Here is a 20,210-nt window from a genome sequence, read left to right on the forward strand (position 1 = left end):
TTATGATTCTTCACTTTAATAGTATTTTTTGTTTGTTTGTTTGTTTAACCAACTGGCCTTATCTTGTGTTAAGCATGTGTAAACTTCCATAGAAGATGGGCCGTATCTTGTTCATCTTTGTAACACCTGTGCAACATATGGATCTTAGAACATAGAAGATGGTCAGTAAATATTTGTTGAATAACTAGTATATCAACAGAGTTGGAAGTAGCATATATATTTGCCAAGTCCCGATAATGTGGAGCCTCTAGGCTTGTCAATAAAACTTAAGGGTAGATTAAAAATGGTGCTGGCCAGACTGAATTCAAGTGCTAGGTGAAAAGAAAAGAATATCCAGATTAATAGAAGGAGATGGAAAATCTTATCTTTGGTCAGTATAAGAACTAGAATATGAAGAAAATTTAGAATCAAAGCCAACAGAAAATGACAAAGAAAAGGAGGAAAATAATCAATGTATTGGGAGTTCCAAGCAAGAGTAAGTTCATTTGAAATGTTACAGCATACCTCTCTCAACATTTCTCTCCTGCGCTTTAAGACAAAACAGTCAGAGTGAGATTTCAACAGAAGAAATTCTGGAAACTTAAGCTAGACCTAATTCTATTGGATTTTGTTGGTAAGAGGGAAGTGAAAGATTTCTTGGGATTAAATAAGTAAGTCATTTTATTTTTTTTTTTTTATTTTTTTTTTTTTAAAGATTTTATTTATTTATTTGACAGAGAGAAATTACAAGTACACTGAGAGGCAGGCAGAGAGAGAGAGAAGGAAGCAGGCTCCCTGCTGAGCAGAGAGCCCGATGCGGGACTCGATCCCAGGACCCTGAGATCATGACCTGAGCCGAAGGCAGCGGCTTAACCCACTGAGCCACCCAGGCGCCCCAGTAAGTCATTTTAGAGTTGGTGATAACCAGGGAGGGGGAATTTCCAAAGTGTGTTATATGGAATACGAGATCATGACTATTACATTCTCTGTACTACATACAGTACATTTCCATGTTTATTTATTTGTCCTTTATTTTGTCTCTCCTTCTGAAGAGCAATCTCCATGACAGAACTGGATCTTCTGGCATGTCTTGCACATAATAGGTGCCTCTGAAATATTTGTTAAATGAAGGTCTGGTGAACAATGTGGAGAGGCAGGAACCTGACAGCTCTGAAAACAGCAGGGGAAGTGTTCTCAGACAGAATTACAGATTAAAAAATCACTGTAAAACAGGAGGAGGCATCGAGTACCCAAACCACCACCACCAAATACGGTGTTTTTCTTTGTAAACTGAAAATGAAACGAGCTCTATTTAACTCACTACAAGGCACTGTGGTAGAGAAGGAAGAGTCAAGTCTGGATGCCTGGGAGAGTAGTGGTGACATTATTAGGAACAGAAGACCTCTCTCTATGGAAGGTGAAAAATGGTTATTACTTACTTTTATAGAAATTTGTGTCTAATTTGGTTTATAGAAAAAAAAATTTACTAGCTGGTGAACAGTTTCAATAATTTTAAAATGGGATTTATGAGACCATTTTATAGTAACTGTAGGAGTTACTATACCATTGCTCTCCAAATCACTCAAAAGACAGAATCATTATGCAATCATCTACCTATTCTTAATTAAAGAGATCGTGTTCATATTATAATCTTTCTTAAAAATGACTAGATTGTGAAACTAAGGAACAAAAGAAAGAGAAAGGGGTATTTGGTGCCTTTGCATACATAATTCCGCAAAGAGCAATGGCTCTCAATTTGCTAGGATCACTCTGAGAATTTTAAGGAGCAAAGTGATGACAATCCACACCCCAGGCCAATTAACTTGAATCTCTGGGAGTAGGGCCCTAGCATCAGAAGGTTTTAAATGCTCCCCAGGTGAATCTAATGGATGGGACAGCTGAGGACAATGAAACCAAGGCATATTTTGGAGGGGAGAGAGGAGACTAGTCTCTTGTGAGAGTCAGACTAAACTGTAGTGAGAAGCTGGAACTGAAATTCACACCCGTTTTCAAATCAGAATGCTCTAAATATGACATTGTATGTGGAACTCTAACTTAAAATATTATACTTTTTTTTTTCCATTAAGGACTCCATGTACTAATCTGGAAATTGGTTAAAGGAAGTAAACCCTTTAGAAAGAATAAGAATTGGCCATTAGAGACAGAATGTCATTATGCATTAGAAATGATTGTTGTATACCCAGGCAACATTTTTTTTAATCTTTCTGAAGTAAAGATTGTGAGCTGCTGAAATAGTTTGTCAGGTGAGGTTGTGAAAATTATTTCTCTACAGATATTTGAAATTAAAGTCATGTTACATTTTTTGTGATGTTTAAATGGAGGTCTGTCTAGGGGAAGGGAAACAGACTAGAGGACATAGAGAAATTATTTTCAAACCAGAGGGTTTATTTATTTTACTTTTAATCTATGATTAACCTTTGCTGAAGGACTCTTGAAGTCAGTTTGATAGTGTCTTGCACTGCAACCACACGTTCCATTTTTAGAAGGACGGCCAACTGGCTACGGGGCCGCCCAGTGTGGGTGTGGACAGATGCCCATTCCCTGCCTGCTGTGACAGTGTGGCTGACTTCATTAAAGGGACACTCTGTTTTCTTATTCAGCTCTTCTCCCTTGTCAGTCAGCTTTCACAACACCATCACCAGTCTCTGGGCCACTATTTTACCCCTACTTTAGAGTGGATACTTTATTTTGTGCCAGGAACTCATAATACTCCTACACTATAGATAGTATTAGTATGTTCACTTTCTGGATAAGGAAAGAGGGTGATGGAAATGCAAGACAGTTTTCCCCAGTCACTCAGCTCATGAGTGGTAAAAGTACTTGGACCTTAGGTCAATTTAATTAAGAAGTCCAGGCTCTTAAGCACTATATTTGCTCCTTCATCCTTTTACTGTGGATGAATACCTAGGTAATAGTTTGGGCTACTGCCCACTAGAGTCAGATCCTGTTTACCAGGTCTCTAAAACAGAACACTTCCGTGTTTTCTTACTCCTTACTACATGGATCACTTCTCATGACCACGGATAATACACCCAGGATATGTGGCATCTAGGGAAATTTCACCAAAGGGAAAAATGGGATAAGTGTGAAAATCAAGTATGGCCTGGTGCCCATATCCTTTGGCTTTGCTCTAAGGGCCTTTCCAATGGTGCATTGGTCTCTCTCAGCAATAATCTCTGCTTATTGCTTGGAAAGGAAGGTAGGGTCACCTTCTGATTCTCATTAGGCTTTCCTTCATGGAATGGAGCTGAACACTTGTGTAAAGATTTTTCCCATATTATAAAAGACTGATGAATCACAGAACTTTACCCCTGAAACAAATAATAAAAAAAAAAATTAAAAAACAAAAGATTTTTTTCCATAACAAAGCCCCGAGAGCCTTATCCATAATCAGATCAGGTCTTCCTACAATTTTTATAACCAAATATTAAATATATATATGTATATGTATGTATATATACATACACATATATTTAAAGGCAACCAATAACTATTACTTCTGTGAAAGTGTTACAGTTCCATGAAAAGGAAGCAGTTGGCTTTTATCCAGCATTACAAATATTTCAAATTAGAGTCATTGATTTATTGAATGTCTTTACATAATATGTCTGAAGAAGCAAAAGGTCACCTACTCAGAACCTGGTTAAACTGCCAGGAGAAATAAATGTCATGTTTCTTGAAAGAAAGAAAGAGAGAGAGAGAGAGAAAGGAAGGAAGGAAGGAAAGAAGGAAGAAAGAAAAGGAAAAGAAACAAAGAAAGGAAGGAAGGAAGGGAGGGAGGAAGGGAGGAAGGAAAAAGTGCTACTTGTTTTTTAGGCTGACTAACCTGGTAAACTGGTTCCCTAATTGCCTAAAGGTAGCCAGTGGTGCTTGATTCCTATGTAAGACTGTTTGGAGGAGCAAGATATCTGGCTCTGTGAGTCACATTACGCTCCAGTCTACTCAATTTGCACCTGAAATGATACTGTTCACTTCAAACACAGTAGATCTTGTTTGATAAGGCTTACTTAAGTGAAGAATTCTCCAAAGAGTTTATTACCTGATAGGAAATATATTTTGGATTAATGAAGATGATTAATTTTATACAATTAAAATGCTGGGGGAAGTACAAGTAAGACTTTTGGAGTCAAAGTGCTGAATTTATTTTTATTATTGATAATTTTAAATATTTATTAAAGAAAACTACTTGAAAGTTTCAATTGCCTAAAATTTATTTTTTTAGAAGTGATAAGCATGTTAGAATCTAGTTGCTAACTCTTGTGTGTCTATCTTGGATCTTATATCAGGGTCTTAATTGATAAAATAAGATTTTACTCTGAGTAGATAGATGCTGTAAGTGGATTTAATAAAGCAAGTGTACTAAACAATGTTATGTATTTTGAACAATTGTTATCTAATTGTTTTGTATTCATTATCATATTAAATTATAAATTAGATAATACATAGGAAAGTTGAAAATATTAAAAAAACTAATTGAAAAATACTGATAAAAGACATTTCTATATGAGACTGGAATATATTTTATACTTATTTTTAAAAAATGTTTCATCACTGCATGTAAGATACTAGATTCTGGAAAATATCAAGTCAATGTCATAAACATTTTTCACTCAACTACATTAACAACAGCTGCACAAATAGATTGGATGGTAGAGTATACTGTTTAGGGACTCTGGTTGATGGAATGCTGTTGCAAGTTGGCACGGTGGGTAGCCCTATGTTCCTTCTCATTAAACGTGGTGCACCTAATTTTGTGGGGGAATCATTCCTCCATCTGAGTCCACACAGGTCCAATCTGAGTGACTTTAGTGAATAAAATAGTTGATGTCAGGGGTGGTGTGTGAAATCCAGGTCTGGCCAATGAGCATACATATCCTCTTGGCCGCTGGAATTAGTTCAAATTTGGCTACATGAGGCATGTCAGGCCAAACAGAGTTCGTCCTAGGGCTTTAGAGCTATCAGGAAAAATGTGCACTTTTGTAGCAATTTCATTGCCTGAATTCATTGGATGTAAAGACAAATGAAGCTAATGGCAGTCATTTTTATGCTATCCATAAAAAATATGCCTGGAAATAAACCCAAACCAAAGTAGACATGGAGACATCCAAATGCCTGACAACATTTGACCACTTGGATTATGCTTGCTCCACCCAAAGCTCATAAGCCCTTGAATCTCCCAGATACATGAACCATCATTTTTGTTTTTGCTTACAGTAACATGATACTATGCTTCCATGCCTTGCAAATAGGTATCTTACTAAGACATCTAATTCAAATCGTGCTAATAATAAGAAGTTACTCTGTAATAGTGGCTGAGAAATGTGGTAATTAGGCAGAAATTTTATTTATTTTTTATTTGTTTAAGGGTTTTATTTATTTGTTCATGGGAGACAGAGAGAGACAGAGGCAGACGGAGAAGCAGGCTCTCACTGAGCAGGGAGCCAGATGTGGGACTCGATCCCAGGACCTCAAGATCATGATCTGAGCCAAAGGCAGACATTTAACCATCTGAGCCTCCCAGGCACCCTAGGCAGAAATTTTAAAAGAAAAAAATTATGCCCATCAAATAACATGAAGCAAGAATATATTTTTATTAGACCATTTCAAAATTCAGATAGAATTGTAGAATTTTGGAATGATAGAGATTTTTTTCTTTACTTTCTAGTTTTACATTTGTTTATAAATAGGTAAATGGAGGTCTGGAAAGAAACATCTAAAATATTCAATAGAGATTATTGACAAATGCTTCCATGTAATTAAAGTAATGGAAACAAACAGTGGACTGCTGAAGGAATTTGAGAGATTTAAATTTCTCAAGGCTAACTAACTGTATTAGGAACCAAATTAATATTATTTTTCATGCAACTCAATCCAGCCAAAAAAAGAACCACATGACTGAAATAGGATGGTCTACTAATTTAAAAATAGTTAATCTCTTTTCCTTAAAAGTGAGTTCACTCTTTGTTCAAGTAGGAAATGTAGATAAAATTTATAAACAGGTATGAATCCAAAAACATGAACCAGTTTATTCCATATTAAAATATTAATTTAGCTTATTTACTCTCTAAAGGAATAAATAAGCACCTGTCCTATTGAAATGGAACTTTGGTTCAAATTATAAATTGACATCACCTTAAGTTTAATTTCTAAGCAACTATCAGTATTTTCATGTTACCAAAGTTAATCAAGTCATTACGAAAAATGGTCAAATCCATTGTTTGGCATAAGGAAGCCCAAACAGCTGGCTGAATTAGATAAAGGTTTCATTCTTCCATAAACTGACTTGTGACATGCTGGTATCACAGCAGATTTGGGAACCCTGTGTTTGCTTTTAAAATTACACTTGGGAAAAATAAAAACCAGGTAATCTGTATTTTGAAATATGTTTTGTTTATTTCAGTCATTTGCTAATTTATAATTGTGAATATGGATGGGGGAATTATGGGTAGAATATTTTATGGATGGGTTTGAAAGGTTTTAAAACAGAGAAGGAAGCTATTAGACCTGTCTTTGAAAAACAACAAAACACAATGAAAACATTTCACACCATATGGAGGTAATATAAAAATAGCAAGAAGATTGTGTCAATTTATTATTAGTATAAAACAGGGCACACTTAGCTTCTTGGGGGAGGTGATATTTGAGCAGAGACCTAAGTAAAGCAAGAACAAAGACCATTTGACTTACCTTACTCACTGGTATCCCTGGGTCCTAGACTGGTGCCTGGCACAGAAAAGGGGCTCAATAAATATTTGTGAAATGAACAAATGAAGGGATAATTAAATGCATGGAAGAGAATGGAAAAAAAAAAACAGGGCACACTTTCTACTCTTTACCTTTTGTATGCATAATGAAATAAAAAGTATGCATAATGAAATAAAGCTAAGCCAATTGTTAGTTTTAATTACTAAAGGTGACTATGTTACAACAAAATATGCTCTCCTGAAAAACTAAGGTTATCAAATCACATTTAAAGAACCATGTAAAGCTCAAAACTTGGAAAAACAAAACAACAAAGGGAATGAATTTTGATCAGAAGGAAAGATAAATAGCCTGAATGAAAAAGACGGAAGTTACTCATATTCATGTAGAGATTCCACGGTCAGCAGAGTATCTATTGATACATAGACGAGTGACTTCAGCTAATGTAATTATTTGGCAAATGACCACTTTCTGTGCTGTTAAAGAGTCATTAAAGTTTTGCTCAGTCGATTACATGGTAATTATACAGAAACTGACCCTGGAAGAGCTTTTACTAATAAGCATTGAGAACATTAAAAAATACAGTTAGAAACAAGTATGATCACTCATACATTCAGTGTTGATAGTATTTCCTCTGTCAAAGGATTGGAGAATTAATAAAATAAATGAAAATTCTGAAAAATTATGTGGAAGTGAACAGGAAAGCCTGCTCAAATATTAACGTGCTGTTGCACTGTAAGGGGCCCCAGGCTAAGGAAAGTCTTTTACTGCTGTGTGGTAGCCATTTGTCCCTTGGATACAATCCTCATTAAACAATTTGTTTCAATCTTTCCTTAAAAAAAAAAAAATCAAATAAACATATAAGTAAAAAGGGTTAAAATGAAAATATTCCTTTACTCATGTATGGTTCTTCTCAAGGATTTTTCAAGGCCCTCATCAAGGCCAGGACTCTGGTACAGTGAGTGAGGCATCTAGTATGTAAAATTAAAGAGGCTTTGAGAGTGAGCACCTTACATTTTGTGCTCTAAGCACCTCACTTACTTCCCCCTAGTCCCGGTCCTGAAACGTATGCAAATGTATGTATGTAATTTATATAAATTTACATATATTTAAAAATCAAAATGGAATCATCCTCTACATGTGTAACTTGCTTAATTCACTGAACAATATATGGCAAGCATTTTTCCTTATTATGTATGGATATATGTCATTCTTTCAAATATCTCCATGGTATGTTACATTATGAATGGACTATAATTTATTAAATCCCACTCTGGTGATGGGTACTTACATGACTTCCAGTTTTTGAATACTGCTAATAATACTGCAATTTTATACACACGTCTTTGTGTACTTGTGTATTTCAGTAGATTATTACCAATAGTGAGCCAAGGAATTGAATTATAATTTTATTTCATTTCAAATATAAATTTTTCAGTTGATTATCTTTGATTTTCATTGCTTATGGCCACTGGCTAGGGCCTCCTTAAAAATACTGAATAATACTGTAAATAAGCAGATTTTCTTGTTCTGAGCTTCAATCAGAATACTTTTGAGTGTTTCATCATATGTTTGACATTTGTTGTTGGTTTCTGATAGACTGTCTATCAAGGACTGTTATTCGTGGGCTGACCCAAAAGCCTTTCTGTGGCCTCTCATTATGGATGCTGGAGAGTCTGTTACTTCTCTTAGAGAAGTCTGCTAGTGTTTTGAGAGAGAGATAACTTGAATCCTCTTAGGGGATAGGTGTCAGTTTATATGTGAGTACAGAACTTGTTGGCAATTCTTTTTTCCCTACATCTAATCTTGATGTGTGCAGTGGTGGCAGCCCTTCTAATCATAAGCAGCCAGCATGAGAATGAAGAGCTGACAGCTAAGCATGGTCAGAACACAAAGCTGGAATGAGCCAGAGTCCTGTGTGATATTTTTGGCTCACTGACCCAGTTCTGAGACTCTGCTTCTGAAATTATTCTAAAATAAACACAAAATGTTTTTGTAGCTTAAACCACCATTCATGGAGTTTTCTGTTATTTTCCACCAGAAACATTCTTAACTGATACCTTAAATTAAGAATTATTTTTCTATTTCTGGTTTTATGAGTATTATTAAAACCAGAAGTGAGGGGTGCCTGGGTGGTTCAGTTCTTAAGCATCTGCATTCGACTCACGATCCCAGGGTTCTGGGATCGAGCCTGCTTCTGGCTCCCTACAGAAAGCCTGCTTCTTCCTCTACCACTCCCCCTGTTTATGATCCCTCTCTCACTGTCTCTCTCTCTCTGTCAAGTAAAAAAATAAAATCTTTAAACAACAACAACAACAACAAAAAACAAACCCAGAAGTGAATGTCATAATTAGTCACATAATTTTTTCAAAAATAGCTTTCAAATAACAGCAGATACTTAAATAGTGCCTAATATATGGGAGGGACTTTTTCTGAATTTTTATATTTATTAAGTAATTTAATTTCTATAACAACTCTATGGGGGTAGATACTATTATTATCCATATTTAAACATGAGGAAATTGAGACACAGAGTGGTTAGATAAATTACCTATGGTTGCACATTTAATAAGTGACAGAGTTGGGATTTGAACCTATACAAATTGGCTCCAGAATCCTGGAATCTATTTGACCTCTAGTATTGAAAAATGATGCATGGGCCACAATATATCTTTCTCAGTTCTATCGTTACTATTAGTCTTTATTGTAATAGTGGCCAACAGCCATTTAACTAAATCAATGTTAAATGAATATGAATTAAGTATTTTAATGTGTCCCATAATTCACGGTAAAAAGAGCACCAATAAAATTCAATTGATTAAGCATCAAAGCAAATCCTAGCTTTTCTTATTCAATGTATTTTCTTAAATTAAGTTCGACTTCACAAATTCATTTGTTGGATTTCTTTTTTCTTTCTGGGATTCAAAAGAACAATATGCTTTTCTTATTCTTCCTGAAGCTAGAATTATAATAGATGAATTAAGGAATTTTTTGGCCATTTCTTTGACATGTTCTGACTTTAGACACATTTTCTTCTTTTTCCTACGCTCCTTCCTTGATCAAGAACAGTGATGCTTTTATTCTGTCATCCAGAAAAGTAGCATAGAAACAAATAAACAAACAAATTGAGCAAGAATTTAATGCTCACTCCTACTCCTGGGTTTTTATGCTTCGTCTCATTTGTTCTATCTAGACTGAGTGTGACTCAACATATAGGGACAATGTCTTAAAATCCTGTTGCCATGAATAGTAAATGGTAATAACAGAGCCTCCTTACAGCAGCAGTTATGTAAGTAAATGTGAACCTGGATTATCTATGATATAGAGTACAATGAGAATTACTTTTCAGCTTTCTGGAAGTTTTTAATAGAAAAGTATTGGTAGTTGATAATATTTTAAGGCACTTTTTCTATTTTTTTAAATCTTTTGTATTCTTTATATATTCACTGACATCTGGCAATGCCTTTGGAAATACATAAAATTCAAAATCACTAAGTAGGATTTGTGCAAGAGACAATACTAGTGGCATGATTACAGTCAACCACCACCGTAGGCTTATTCATTTTAGGCTTATTTACCATGACTTAGGGAGGATAGGGTTTTTTTGTGTATATACAAGGATAATAATATTTAGTTCATAGATTTATCATCATTATTGCCATCTTTATTATCTCTATCGAGGTGATAAATTATCAGTCATAATTATCACTATTACAGGAGATTTTTGTTTATTTACCATTTAATATAATTCATTTTCTAATGATTCTTTTAAAAAATCCTTGCGAGATGTGTAATTAAATGTCAAAGAATCTATATAATTAATATATACTCTGGAATAAAATGATAATCTCAACTACAAATAAATTCATGAATTAACAAACATATTTTTGCTTCTCTTTGGCAAATATATACACAAGAGATTATATAGGTATTATCTATTATGTAAATATGGGGTTTATTTTAGCTATGCCAGACAGAAAGTGAGAAAAATAAAGATGATATAGGCAGAGGATTTATAACATTCACAGGGACAGGAGCAGGGGTATTCATAATGTTCACAGCCACAGAAGAAAATAGAAATAGTAAGATGGGCCATAAAAAATGAAAATAGTAGAATAGAGTGAGAGGAAATCGAATAAAGGCAATGAGATTTAGAGATTTGAAAGGGAGGCTGGGAACTATTGCTTTTATGTAGAATGCACTGGAATAAAATAAAGAATAAAATAAAAATAAGGAGGTTGAAAAAGGAGACATTCTAGAGAATTCATATAGGAAATTTAGATTTGTTTGGCGTAGAGGTGTCTTCTTTCAATTTCATGCTTATAGAATCACAGATGGGAAATTTAAGAAGAAAAAGGCAGGGCTTTTAGTAGGGGTTTTAAGGGTGTTATGTTATTGTTATTATTCCTGAAAGAGTACCAACTTTCCATGCTCTTTAGTTTTTCTTTTGTTTCATAATGGAATTTAGGCAAATTTCCTGTGTAACACCCTCATACACATATCAAATTATTGGAAAAAATAATATTTTCTTCTTCTCTATGTCATAGTTTCATGGTGGAACAAGCATGGTTTCTCTGTGTGTTTGTCCTGCACAGCTTCTTATGTGAAGTCTAAAATTAACTCTAGAGTTAAAATTTGAAGCAGTGTTCAAATCCTGGTTCTGCTGCTAGAAGTATCATAGGTTCTGTAAGCTTTTGTTTCCTCATCTACAAAATTGGGAAAACAGTTGCAAAAATTATAAGATAGGAGATAAGCGTTGTGAATGGAACATAGCAAATATTCAGCAGTTGATATTATTTCTTTAATACAAACCATCTAATAGCCATTAACTCAGTCATTATCCACCTGATGAGTATTGTACTGATGGGAAAGATCACTCTGCCTAACCAAATGTTATTGTTTTGTGTTGTTTTCTGGCCATGAAGGGGTATCTGCCTGGTTTACTGGTTTAGAAAGGAAGTACGTTCATTCATATTTGTGATAATATTAAAATTGCTATGAATCAAGAAAAACTATATATTAAATGGCACCTATTGTTTGGAACTGCATAGAACTGACCAGTTTGACCTTGTGACTCCCACAGAATGAGATTTGAAGCATTATGTCATTGTGAGGTTGCAGAATTCAGGGAGATAGAGCAGGCAAGGGCAGAAAATATTCCTCTGGGACCCTTCTGGGCCTGACTGACTCCTATTCTAATATTTTAAAATAGGGGGAGCACAGTGAAGAAATGGGCAATTTACAATGCTGTGTGCACATTGGCCGGCGCTGACAGCTTAATGGAGTCATCATCCCTTCCTCATTCTTGAGATCATCAATTAGGTAAAGCAAATGCAGACTGACATGACTTCTGTGGTTTCTACCACTTGATTTGAAAGACATTTTTTAAGATAGTTGTTCGGGGAAAGAAAGAGCAAGACATAATTCCTAAAGGTTAGGACAGTCTTTCTCCCTAACATGGATTGTGAATCACAGTCTTTTACAATTAAAATAGCTTTTTACTCAATGAAAAAATGAAACTTTCTTAAAAAATTGATTTATTAAATTGCTTAGATTTACTTTTGTTTTTAAAGTTACAACAATTCATTATATTTAATTATAAGGGAACTTCAAACTCATGCTTTTAATCTATCTAATCTCCTCTTGACTACAGATCCAATGTGTACAACCTTCATGTGTGGTCTCTTCTAGTTCAGAATCAACATATATTAATTCCACTGTATTCTTTTGAACATTTCATGGCATGGACATCAAAATAGAATATATATTTGTCACACCAAATTTTCTCTTTTCATCTTAGATATATTAAATAAAAACAACCAAAGAAAGGCAGTAATCAAATCACTAATGCCTACTGTTTATTTTTTTAGCAGAAATATTTACAATAAAATAAGAATCAGAACATAGATTTACCACCTAGAAATACATACTGACTGGTGCGAGGTGGTATCTCATTGTGTTGTTGTTGTTGTTTTTTAAGATTTTATTTATTTATTTGACAGGCAGAGATTACAAGTAGGCAGGCGGGCAGAGAGAGAGAGGAAGGGAAGCAGGCTCCCTGCTGAACAGAGATCCCAATGCGGGGCTCAATCCCAGGACCCTGGGATCATGACCTGAGCGGAAGGCAGAGGCCTTAACCTACTGAGCCACCCAGGCTTCCCTGTCATTGTGGTTTTGATTTGTATTTCCCTGATGCTGAGTGATGTTGAGCAAATGTCTGTTGGCCATTTGGATGTCTTCTTTGGATAAATGTCTGTTCATGTCTTCTGCCCATTTCTTAACTGATTATTTGTTTTTTGGGTGTTGAGTTTGATAAGTTCTTTATAGGTTTTAGATACTAGCCCTTTACCTGATAAGGCATTTGCAAATACCTTCTCCCATTCTGTCAGTTGTCTCTTAGTTTTGTCCACTATTTCCTTTGCTGTGCAAAAGCTTTTTTATCTTGATGAAGTCCCAATACTTCCTTTTTGCCTTTATTTCCCTTGCCTTTGAGACATGTCTAGCAAGAATTTGCTGCACCTGAGATCATGGAGGTTACTGCCTGTGTTTTCCTCTAGGATTTTGATGGATTTCTCTTTGTTGTCCGATTGCTGAGGCTAGGACTTCTCGTATTATGTTGAATAGCCATGGTTTTAGTAGACATCCCTGCTGTGTTCCTAACCTTAGGGGAAAGCTCTCAGTTTTTCCCCACTGAGAATGATATTCACTGGGTTTTTCATAGATGGCTTTTATGGCATCGAGGTATGTACCTTCTATCCCTATACTTCGAAGAGTTTTGATCAAGAAAAGATGCTGTACTTTAACAGATGCTGCATCTATTATAGATGCAGAGAACTGCATCTATTGATAGTATCATATGGTTCTTGTCCTTTCTTTTATTAATGTATTGTATCGCTTTGATTGATTTGTGCATATTGAAGTGCCCTTGCAGCCCTGGAATAAATCCTACTTGGTCATGGTGAATAATCCTTTTAATGTATTGTTGGATCCTATTGGCTAGTATTTTGTGAGATTTTTGCATTCATGTTCATCAGGGACATTGGTCTGTAATTATCCTTTTTGGTGGGGTCTTTGATTTTTGGGATCAAGGTAACTCTGGCCTCATTGAAAGACTTTAGAAGTTCTTCTTCCATTTTTTAAAACAGCTTCAGAAGAATAGGTATTAATTCTTCTTTAAATGTTTGAAAGAATTCCCCAGGGAAGCCACCTGGCACTGGACTATTGTTTGTTGGAAGATTTTTGATTACTGATTCAATTTCCTTGCTGATTATAGGTCTGTTCAGGTTTTCTCTTTCTTCCAGGTTAATTTTTGATAGTTTATATGTCTCTAGGAATGCATCCATTATTTCCAGATTGCCTAATTTGTTGGCATATAGTTGCTTATACTATGTTCTTATAATTGTTTGTATTTCTTTTATGTTCATTATGATCTCTCCTCTTTCATTCATGATTTTATTAATTTGGGTCCTTTTTCTTTTCTTTTTGATATGTCTGGCAAGAGGCTTACTGATCTTTTTAATTTTTCCAAAGAACCAGATTTTAGTTTCGTTGATCTGTTCTATTTTTCTTTTGGTTTCTATTTTATTTATTTCTGCTCTAATCTTTATTAATTCTCTTCATCTGACAGTTTCAGGCTTTATTTGCTTTTTTTCTTCAGGTCTTTTAAGTGTAAAGTTAGGTTGTGTATTCGAGACCTTTCTTGTTTCTTGAGGAAGGCTTGTATTGCTATGTATTTCTCTCTTATGGCTGCCTTTGCTGCATCCCAAAGATTTTGAACAGTTGTGTTTTCATTTTCATTTGTTTCCACGTTTTTTTTTTTTTTGTTTAATTTTTAAATTTCCTGGTTGACCCATTCATTCAGTCTTTAACCTCCAGATGTTTGAATTCTTTCCAAATTTTCTCTTGTGAGTGAGTTCAGATTTCTAAGTGTTGTGGTCTGAGGATATGCAGGGGATCATCCCAATCTTTGGTACTAGTTGAGACCTGACTTGCAATACAGTATGTGATCTATTCTGTACAGTTTTCCATGTTCACTCAAGAAGAATGTGTATTCTGTTGCTTTAGGATGGAATGCTCTGAATGTATCTGTGAAGTCCATCTGTTTCAGTGTGTCATTCAAAGCCCTTGTTTCCTGGTTAATCCTCTGCTTAGATGATCTGTTCATTTCAGTGAGTGGGTGTTAAATCCCCTTACTATTATTGTATTATTATTGATGTGTTTCTTTAATTGTGCTATGAATTTGTTTATATGATTGGCTGCTCCCATGTTAGGGGCATACATATTTACAATTGTTAGATCTTCTTTTTGGAAAGACCTTTTTTTTTTTTTTTTTTTTTAAAGATTTTTATTTATCTATTTGTTAGAGAGAGCGCGAGCACAGGCAGACAGAGTGGTAGGCAGAGGCAGAGGGAGAAGCAGGCTCCCCACCGAGCAAGGAGCCTGATGTGGGACTCGATCCCAGGATGCTGGGATCATGACCTGAGCTGAAGGCAGCTGCTTAACCTACTGAGCCACCCAGGCGCCCCTGGAAAGACCTTTTAATGATGATACAATGTCCTACTTCATCTCTTATTACAGTCTTTGGTTTAAAATCTAAGTTGTCTAATGTAAGAATTGCCATCCCAGCTTTCTTTTGATGACCATTAGCATGGTAAATTGTTTTTCCACCCCCTCACATTCAATCTGGAGGTGTCTTTGAGTATAAAATGAGTCTCTTGGTGTCAGCATATCAATTTGTCTTGTTTTTTAATCCAGTCTGATACTCTGTGTTTTTTGATTGGGGCATTTAGCCCATTTACATTCCGAGTAACTGTTGAAAGAGATGGATTTAGTACCATTGTATTATCTGTAAAGTCACTGTTTCTGTATATTGTCTCTGTGTCCTTTTGTCTATGTTACATTTGGGCTGTCTTTCCTTAAAGGATGCCTTTTAATATTTCTTGCAGGGTTGGTTTAGTGATCACAAATTCTTTTAGTTTCTCTTTGTCCTGGAATCTTTTTACTTTTCCTTGTATTTTGAATAACATCCTGGGTGGATAAAGTATTCTTGGCTGCATATTTTTCTCCTTTAGCACCCTGACTATATCACGCTGCCCTTTCTGGCCTGCCAGGTCTCTGTGGGTAGATCTGCTGCTAGTCTAATATTTCCACCTTTGCAGGTTACACACTTCTTGTCCTGACCTGCTTTTATGATTTACTTTTTGTCCCTGACATCTGCAGTATTCATTATATGTCAGGGTGTCGATCAATTTTTATTGATTTTGGAGGGGATTCTCTCTGACTCCTGGACTTGAATTCCTGTTTCCTCCCCCCAATTAAATTAAGGAAGTTCTTGGTTATAATTTGCTCCAATATACCTTTTGCCTTCTGCCCCTTTTTTCCTCTTCTAGGATCCCAACTATTCTAATGTTTTGATTTATGGTGTCAGTTATCTCTCGAATTCTCCCCTTGTGATCCAGTAGTTGTTTATCTCTCTTTTTCCCAGCTTCTTTATTCTTCATCATTTTGTCTTCTGTATCACTGATTCTCTCTTTTGTCTCATTTATCCTAGCAGTTAGAGCCTTCATTTTTTATTGCATCTCATTAGTAGCCTTTTTTATTTTGACTTGGTTAGATTTTAGTTTTTTTATTTCTCCAAAAAGGGATTCTCTAGTGTCTTCTATGCTTTTCTCAAGCCCAACTAGTATCTTTGTAATCATCATTCTGAGCTCTAGTTATGACATCTTACTTATGTCCATACTGATTAGGTCCCTGGCAGTCAGTACTGCCTCTTATTCTCCTTTTTGAGTTGAGTTTTTCCATCTTTTCATTCTTGCAGAAAATGGTCGCTTTTCTATTTGTAAAGCTGCAGCTATTCTTTTCCTAGCTCTCCAGTTGAGTTCACAGCTGTTCAGAATGATTTGATAGCAGTCTAGCTGACCTCCAGGGACCAGACAAAACTAAGGTCTCCTACTTCTATTCCATCTTGGACTTCCACCAGCTTTTCAGTTTCTTACTAGAGAAAATAACTAAGCAAGAACAGTTCTGGAATAAGAGTCTGTCCCAGATGAAAAACACTTTAGAATATTTTTTTCATTATTGTCTATGAATTAAATGTCATAGCCTTGCCCTTTGGAGAGAGTCACATACTATAACCCATACTGGAGATGAGATTTGTGTATTTAAATTCAGCTTTGGCTGATAAAATCTAGTGTTTTTATTTTCTCTGGATAAGTACCCAGAAGTGGTATTGATTATATGGTAGTTCTATTCTTAATTTTTTTGAGGAAATTTTGTACTGTTTTCCATAGTGGTGGCACCGATTTACATTCCAACCAGCAGTGAAGAAAGGATCTCTTTTCTCCACTTTATTCCCAACACTTGTTATTTCTTTTATTTTTGATAATAGCCATTCTAACGGGTCTGAAGTGATATCTCATTATGATTTTGATTGGCATTTCCCTGATTATTAGTGATATTGAACATCTTTTCATGTACCTATTGGCCACCTGTGGATGTCTTTGGAAAAATGTCTTTTCAGATTATTTGCCCATTTAAAAAATCAGACTTTTTGTTGTTGTTGTTGTTATTGAGTTCTCTATGCATTTTGAATATTAGCTCCTTACCTCATATATGATTTGCAAATATCTTCTTGCATTCAGAATTTTGCCTTTCTATTTTATTGATGGTTTCCTTCATTATACGGAAAGAAGCTTTTTAGTTTGATGTAGTCCCTTTTGTTTTTTGTTTTGTTTGCTTTTGTTATCTTTGCCTAAGAAGCCAGATTTTAAAAATATATATATTCCTAAGATTAATGTCAAAGAGTTTACTTGAAAATATTTTTTCCTTTTATGGTTTCAGGTTTTACATTTAGGTCTTTAATACATTTTTAGTTTATTTTGTGTATGGTGTAAAATAGGAGTCCTCTTTCAATTTTTTGCTTGTGGCTGTCCAGTATTCCCAACACCATTTATTGAAAAGACTGCCCTTTCCCCTTTGTATATTTTTGCCTCCTTTGTCATAGATTCATTGACTATTTATGTGTGGTTTTTTTCCCTGAATTTTCTTTTCCATTCCATTGATCTATGCATTGGTTTTAATGCCAATACCATATTGTTTTGATTATTATAGCTTTTTAGTGTAGTTGTAAATCTGGGAGCACTACACCTCCGGTTTTATTCTTCTTCCTCAGATTGCTTTGGCTATTTGGGGTCTTTTTTGTTCCATACAAATTTTAGAATTATATGTTTTAGTACTGTGAAAAAATGCCATTGGAATTTTGATAGAGATTGCATTAAATTTGTTGATTACTTTGGTAATATGAACATCTTAACAATATTAATTCTTCAATTTATTAGCACAAAATATACTTGCATGCATTTGTATCTTTAATTTCTTTTATTATTGTCTTATAGTTTTCAGTGTACAGGTGTTTCACCTCCTTGGTTAAATTTCTTCCTAATTATTGTATTCCTTTTGATGCCATTCAAAATGGAATAGTTTTTAAAGTTTCTCTTCCTGATAAATTTCTATTATTAGTATGTAGCAACACAACCAATTTTAATTTACTAATTTTGTGTCCTGCAACTTTACGGAATTTATTTATTAGTTCTAATTGTTATTTGTGGAATCCTTAGGGTTTTGTATATACAGAATGATGTCATCTGCAAATAGTGACAGTTTTACTTCTTTCTTTCCTATTTGGATGATTTTTATTTCTTTTTCTTACCTAATTGCCCTGGGAACAGCTTCCAATATGATGTTGAATAAAAGTGGTGAAAGTGGGCATCCTTGTCTTGTTTCTGATTTTAGACAAAAAGCTTTCAGCTTCCCACTGTTAAGAATGATGTTTGCTGTGGGTTTGTCATATATCACCTTTATTATGTTGAGGTAGATTCCCTCTAGCCTCACTTCATTGGAAGTTTTTATCATAAGTGAGTGTTGAATTTTGTCAGATGCTTTTTCTGCATCTATTAAGATAATGATATGATTTTTATCCTTCATGTTGTTATTGTGATGTGTTGTGATTGATTTGCAGATGTTGAATCATGCTTGCATTGTGGAATAAGTCCCTCTTGATCATGATGTGTGATCCTTTTAATACATTGTTGAATTCAGTTTGCTAATATTTTGTTGAGGATTTTTGTTTGCATCTACACTCATCAGAGATATTAGCCTGTAATTTTCTTTTTTTGTTGTGTCCTTGTCTGGTTTTGGTATCAGGGTAAAGCTGACCTTGTAAGGTGAATTTGGAAGCTTTCCCTCCTTTCCAAATTTTAGGAAGAGATTGAGAAGGATAGGTATTAAATTTTCTTTAGAAGTTTGCTGGAATTACCCAGTGAAGCTGTCTGGTCCTGGACTTTTGTTTTTGGGGAGGTTTCTTTTATTATTGATTCAATTGCCTTACTAGTAATCAGTCCATCCAGACTGTTTCTTCATTTTTATTTCTTCTTTTTTAAATTTAATTTTATTTTTCAGTGTCACAAGATTTATTGTTTATGAACCATATCCAGTGCTCCATGCAATATATGCCCTCCTTAATACCCACCATCAAGCTCACCCAACCCTCGAACCCCCTCCCTCCAAAACCCTTAGTTTGTTTCTCAGAATCCACAGTCTCTCATGGGTTATATATTTCTAGGAATTTATTTATTTTTTAAGAAAAGCATATATTTCTAGGAATTTATTCATTTTTTCTATGTTGTACAGTTGTTGACATATAATTATTCATGGTAAGCCTCTTATGATCTTTTGTATTTCTGTAGTATCTTTGTAACTTCTCTTTTATTTCTAATTTTACTTATTTGAGACTTCTCTCTTTTTGTCTTGGGAAATCCAGCTAAACATTTGTCCATCTTGTTCATCCTTTCAAAAGAAGCAGCTCTTAGATTTATTGATCTTTTCTGTTGTTTTTTAATTCTCTATTTCATTTATTTCTACTCTAATCTTTATTACATCCTTTCTTCTACTACCCTTGGACTTTACCTGTTCTTTTTGTCTAATTAGATTGTTTATTTGAGCTTTTTCTTGTTTCTTGATGTAGGGCTGTATTGGTCCCAACTTCCCTCATAGAACTATTTTTGATGTATCCATAGATTCTGGGTTATTGTATTTCCATTTTCTTTTATCTCAAAGTATTTGTTAAATTTCCCCTTTGATTTCTTCATTGACCCATTGGTTGTTGAGTACCACATTGTTTAATCTTCACATACTTGTGAATCTTTCAGTTTTCTTATTGTACTTGATTTCTAGTTTTATACCATGTGATCAAAAAAGATATTTGAAAAGATTTCAATCTTCTTAAGTTTATTGAGATATGTTTTGTGGTCTAAAATGTCATCTATCCTGGAGAAAGCTCTTCATGTGCAGTTGCAAAGAATATGTATTTTGCTGCTTTTGGATGGAATGATCTGCATTTTTTCTTAAGTCCATATGATCTAATGTTTTTAAGGCTGATATTTCCTTATTAATTATTGTCTGGATGATTTATCCCTCAATATAAGTGGGGTATTATAATTCCCTACTATCAT

General features: G+C 34.6%; 1 protein-coding gene across 11 annotated transcripts in view; it reads left to right on the forward strand.

The window, feature by feature from the left end:
* The window catches only part of LMNTD1 (lamin tail domain containing 1), a 488,007-nt gene that overhangs the window by 88,362 nt on the left and 379,435 nt on the right, over positions 1-20,210 (forward strand). For 8 of the 11 annotated variants that reach the window (XR_004286888.1, XR_004286887.1, XR_004286886.1 and 5 more), the window contains one exon: positions 11,915-12,024. The exons of 2 other annotated variants lie outside the window; for them this stretch is intronic. The gene's annotated coding sequence lies outside the window, so the exon portion shown is untranslated. Of the gene's footprint in view, positions 1-1,370; positions 1,397-11,914; positions 12,025-20,210 lie in introns of those variants that run through there. One more of the 11 variants, XM_032347620.1, reaches the window with a different exon arrangement.

Source organism: Mustela erminea, chromosome 6, assembly GCF_009829155.1.
Source record: "Mustela erminea isolate mMusErm1 chromosome 6, mMusErm1.Pri, whole genome shotgun sequence".
Lineage (NCBI taxonomy): Eukaryota > Metazoa > Chordata > Mammalia > Carnivora > Mustelidae > Mustela > Mustela erminea.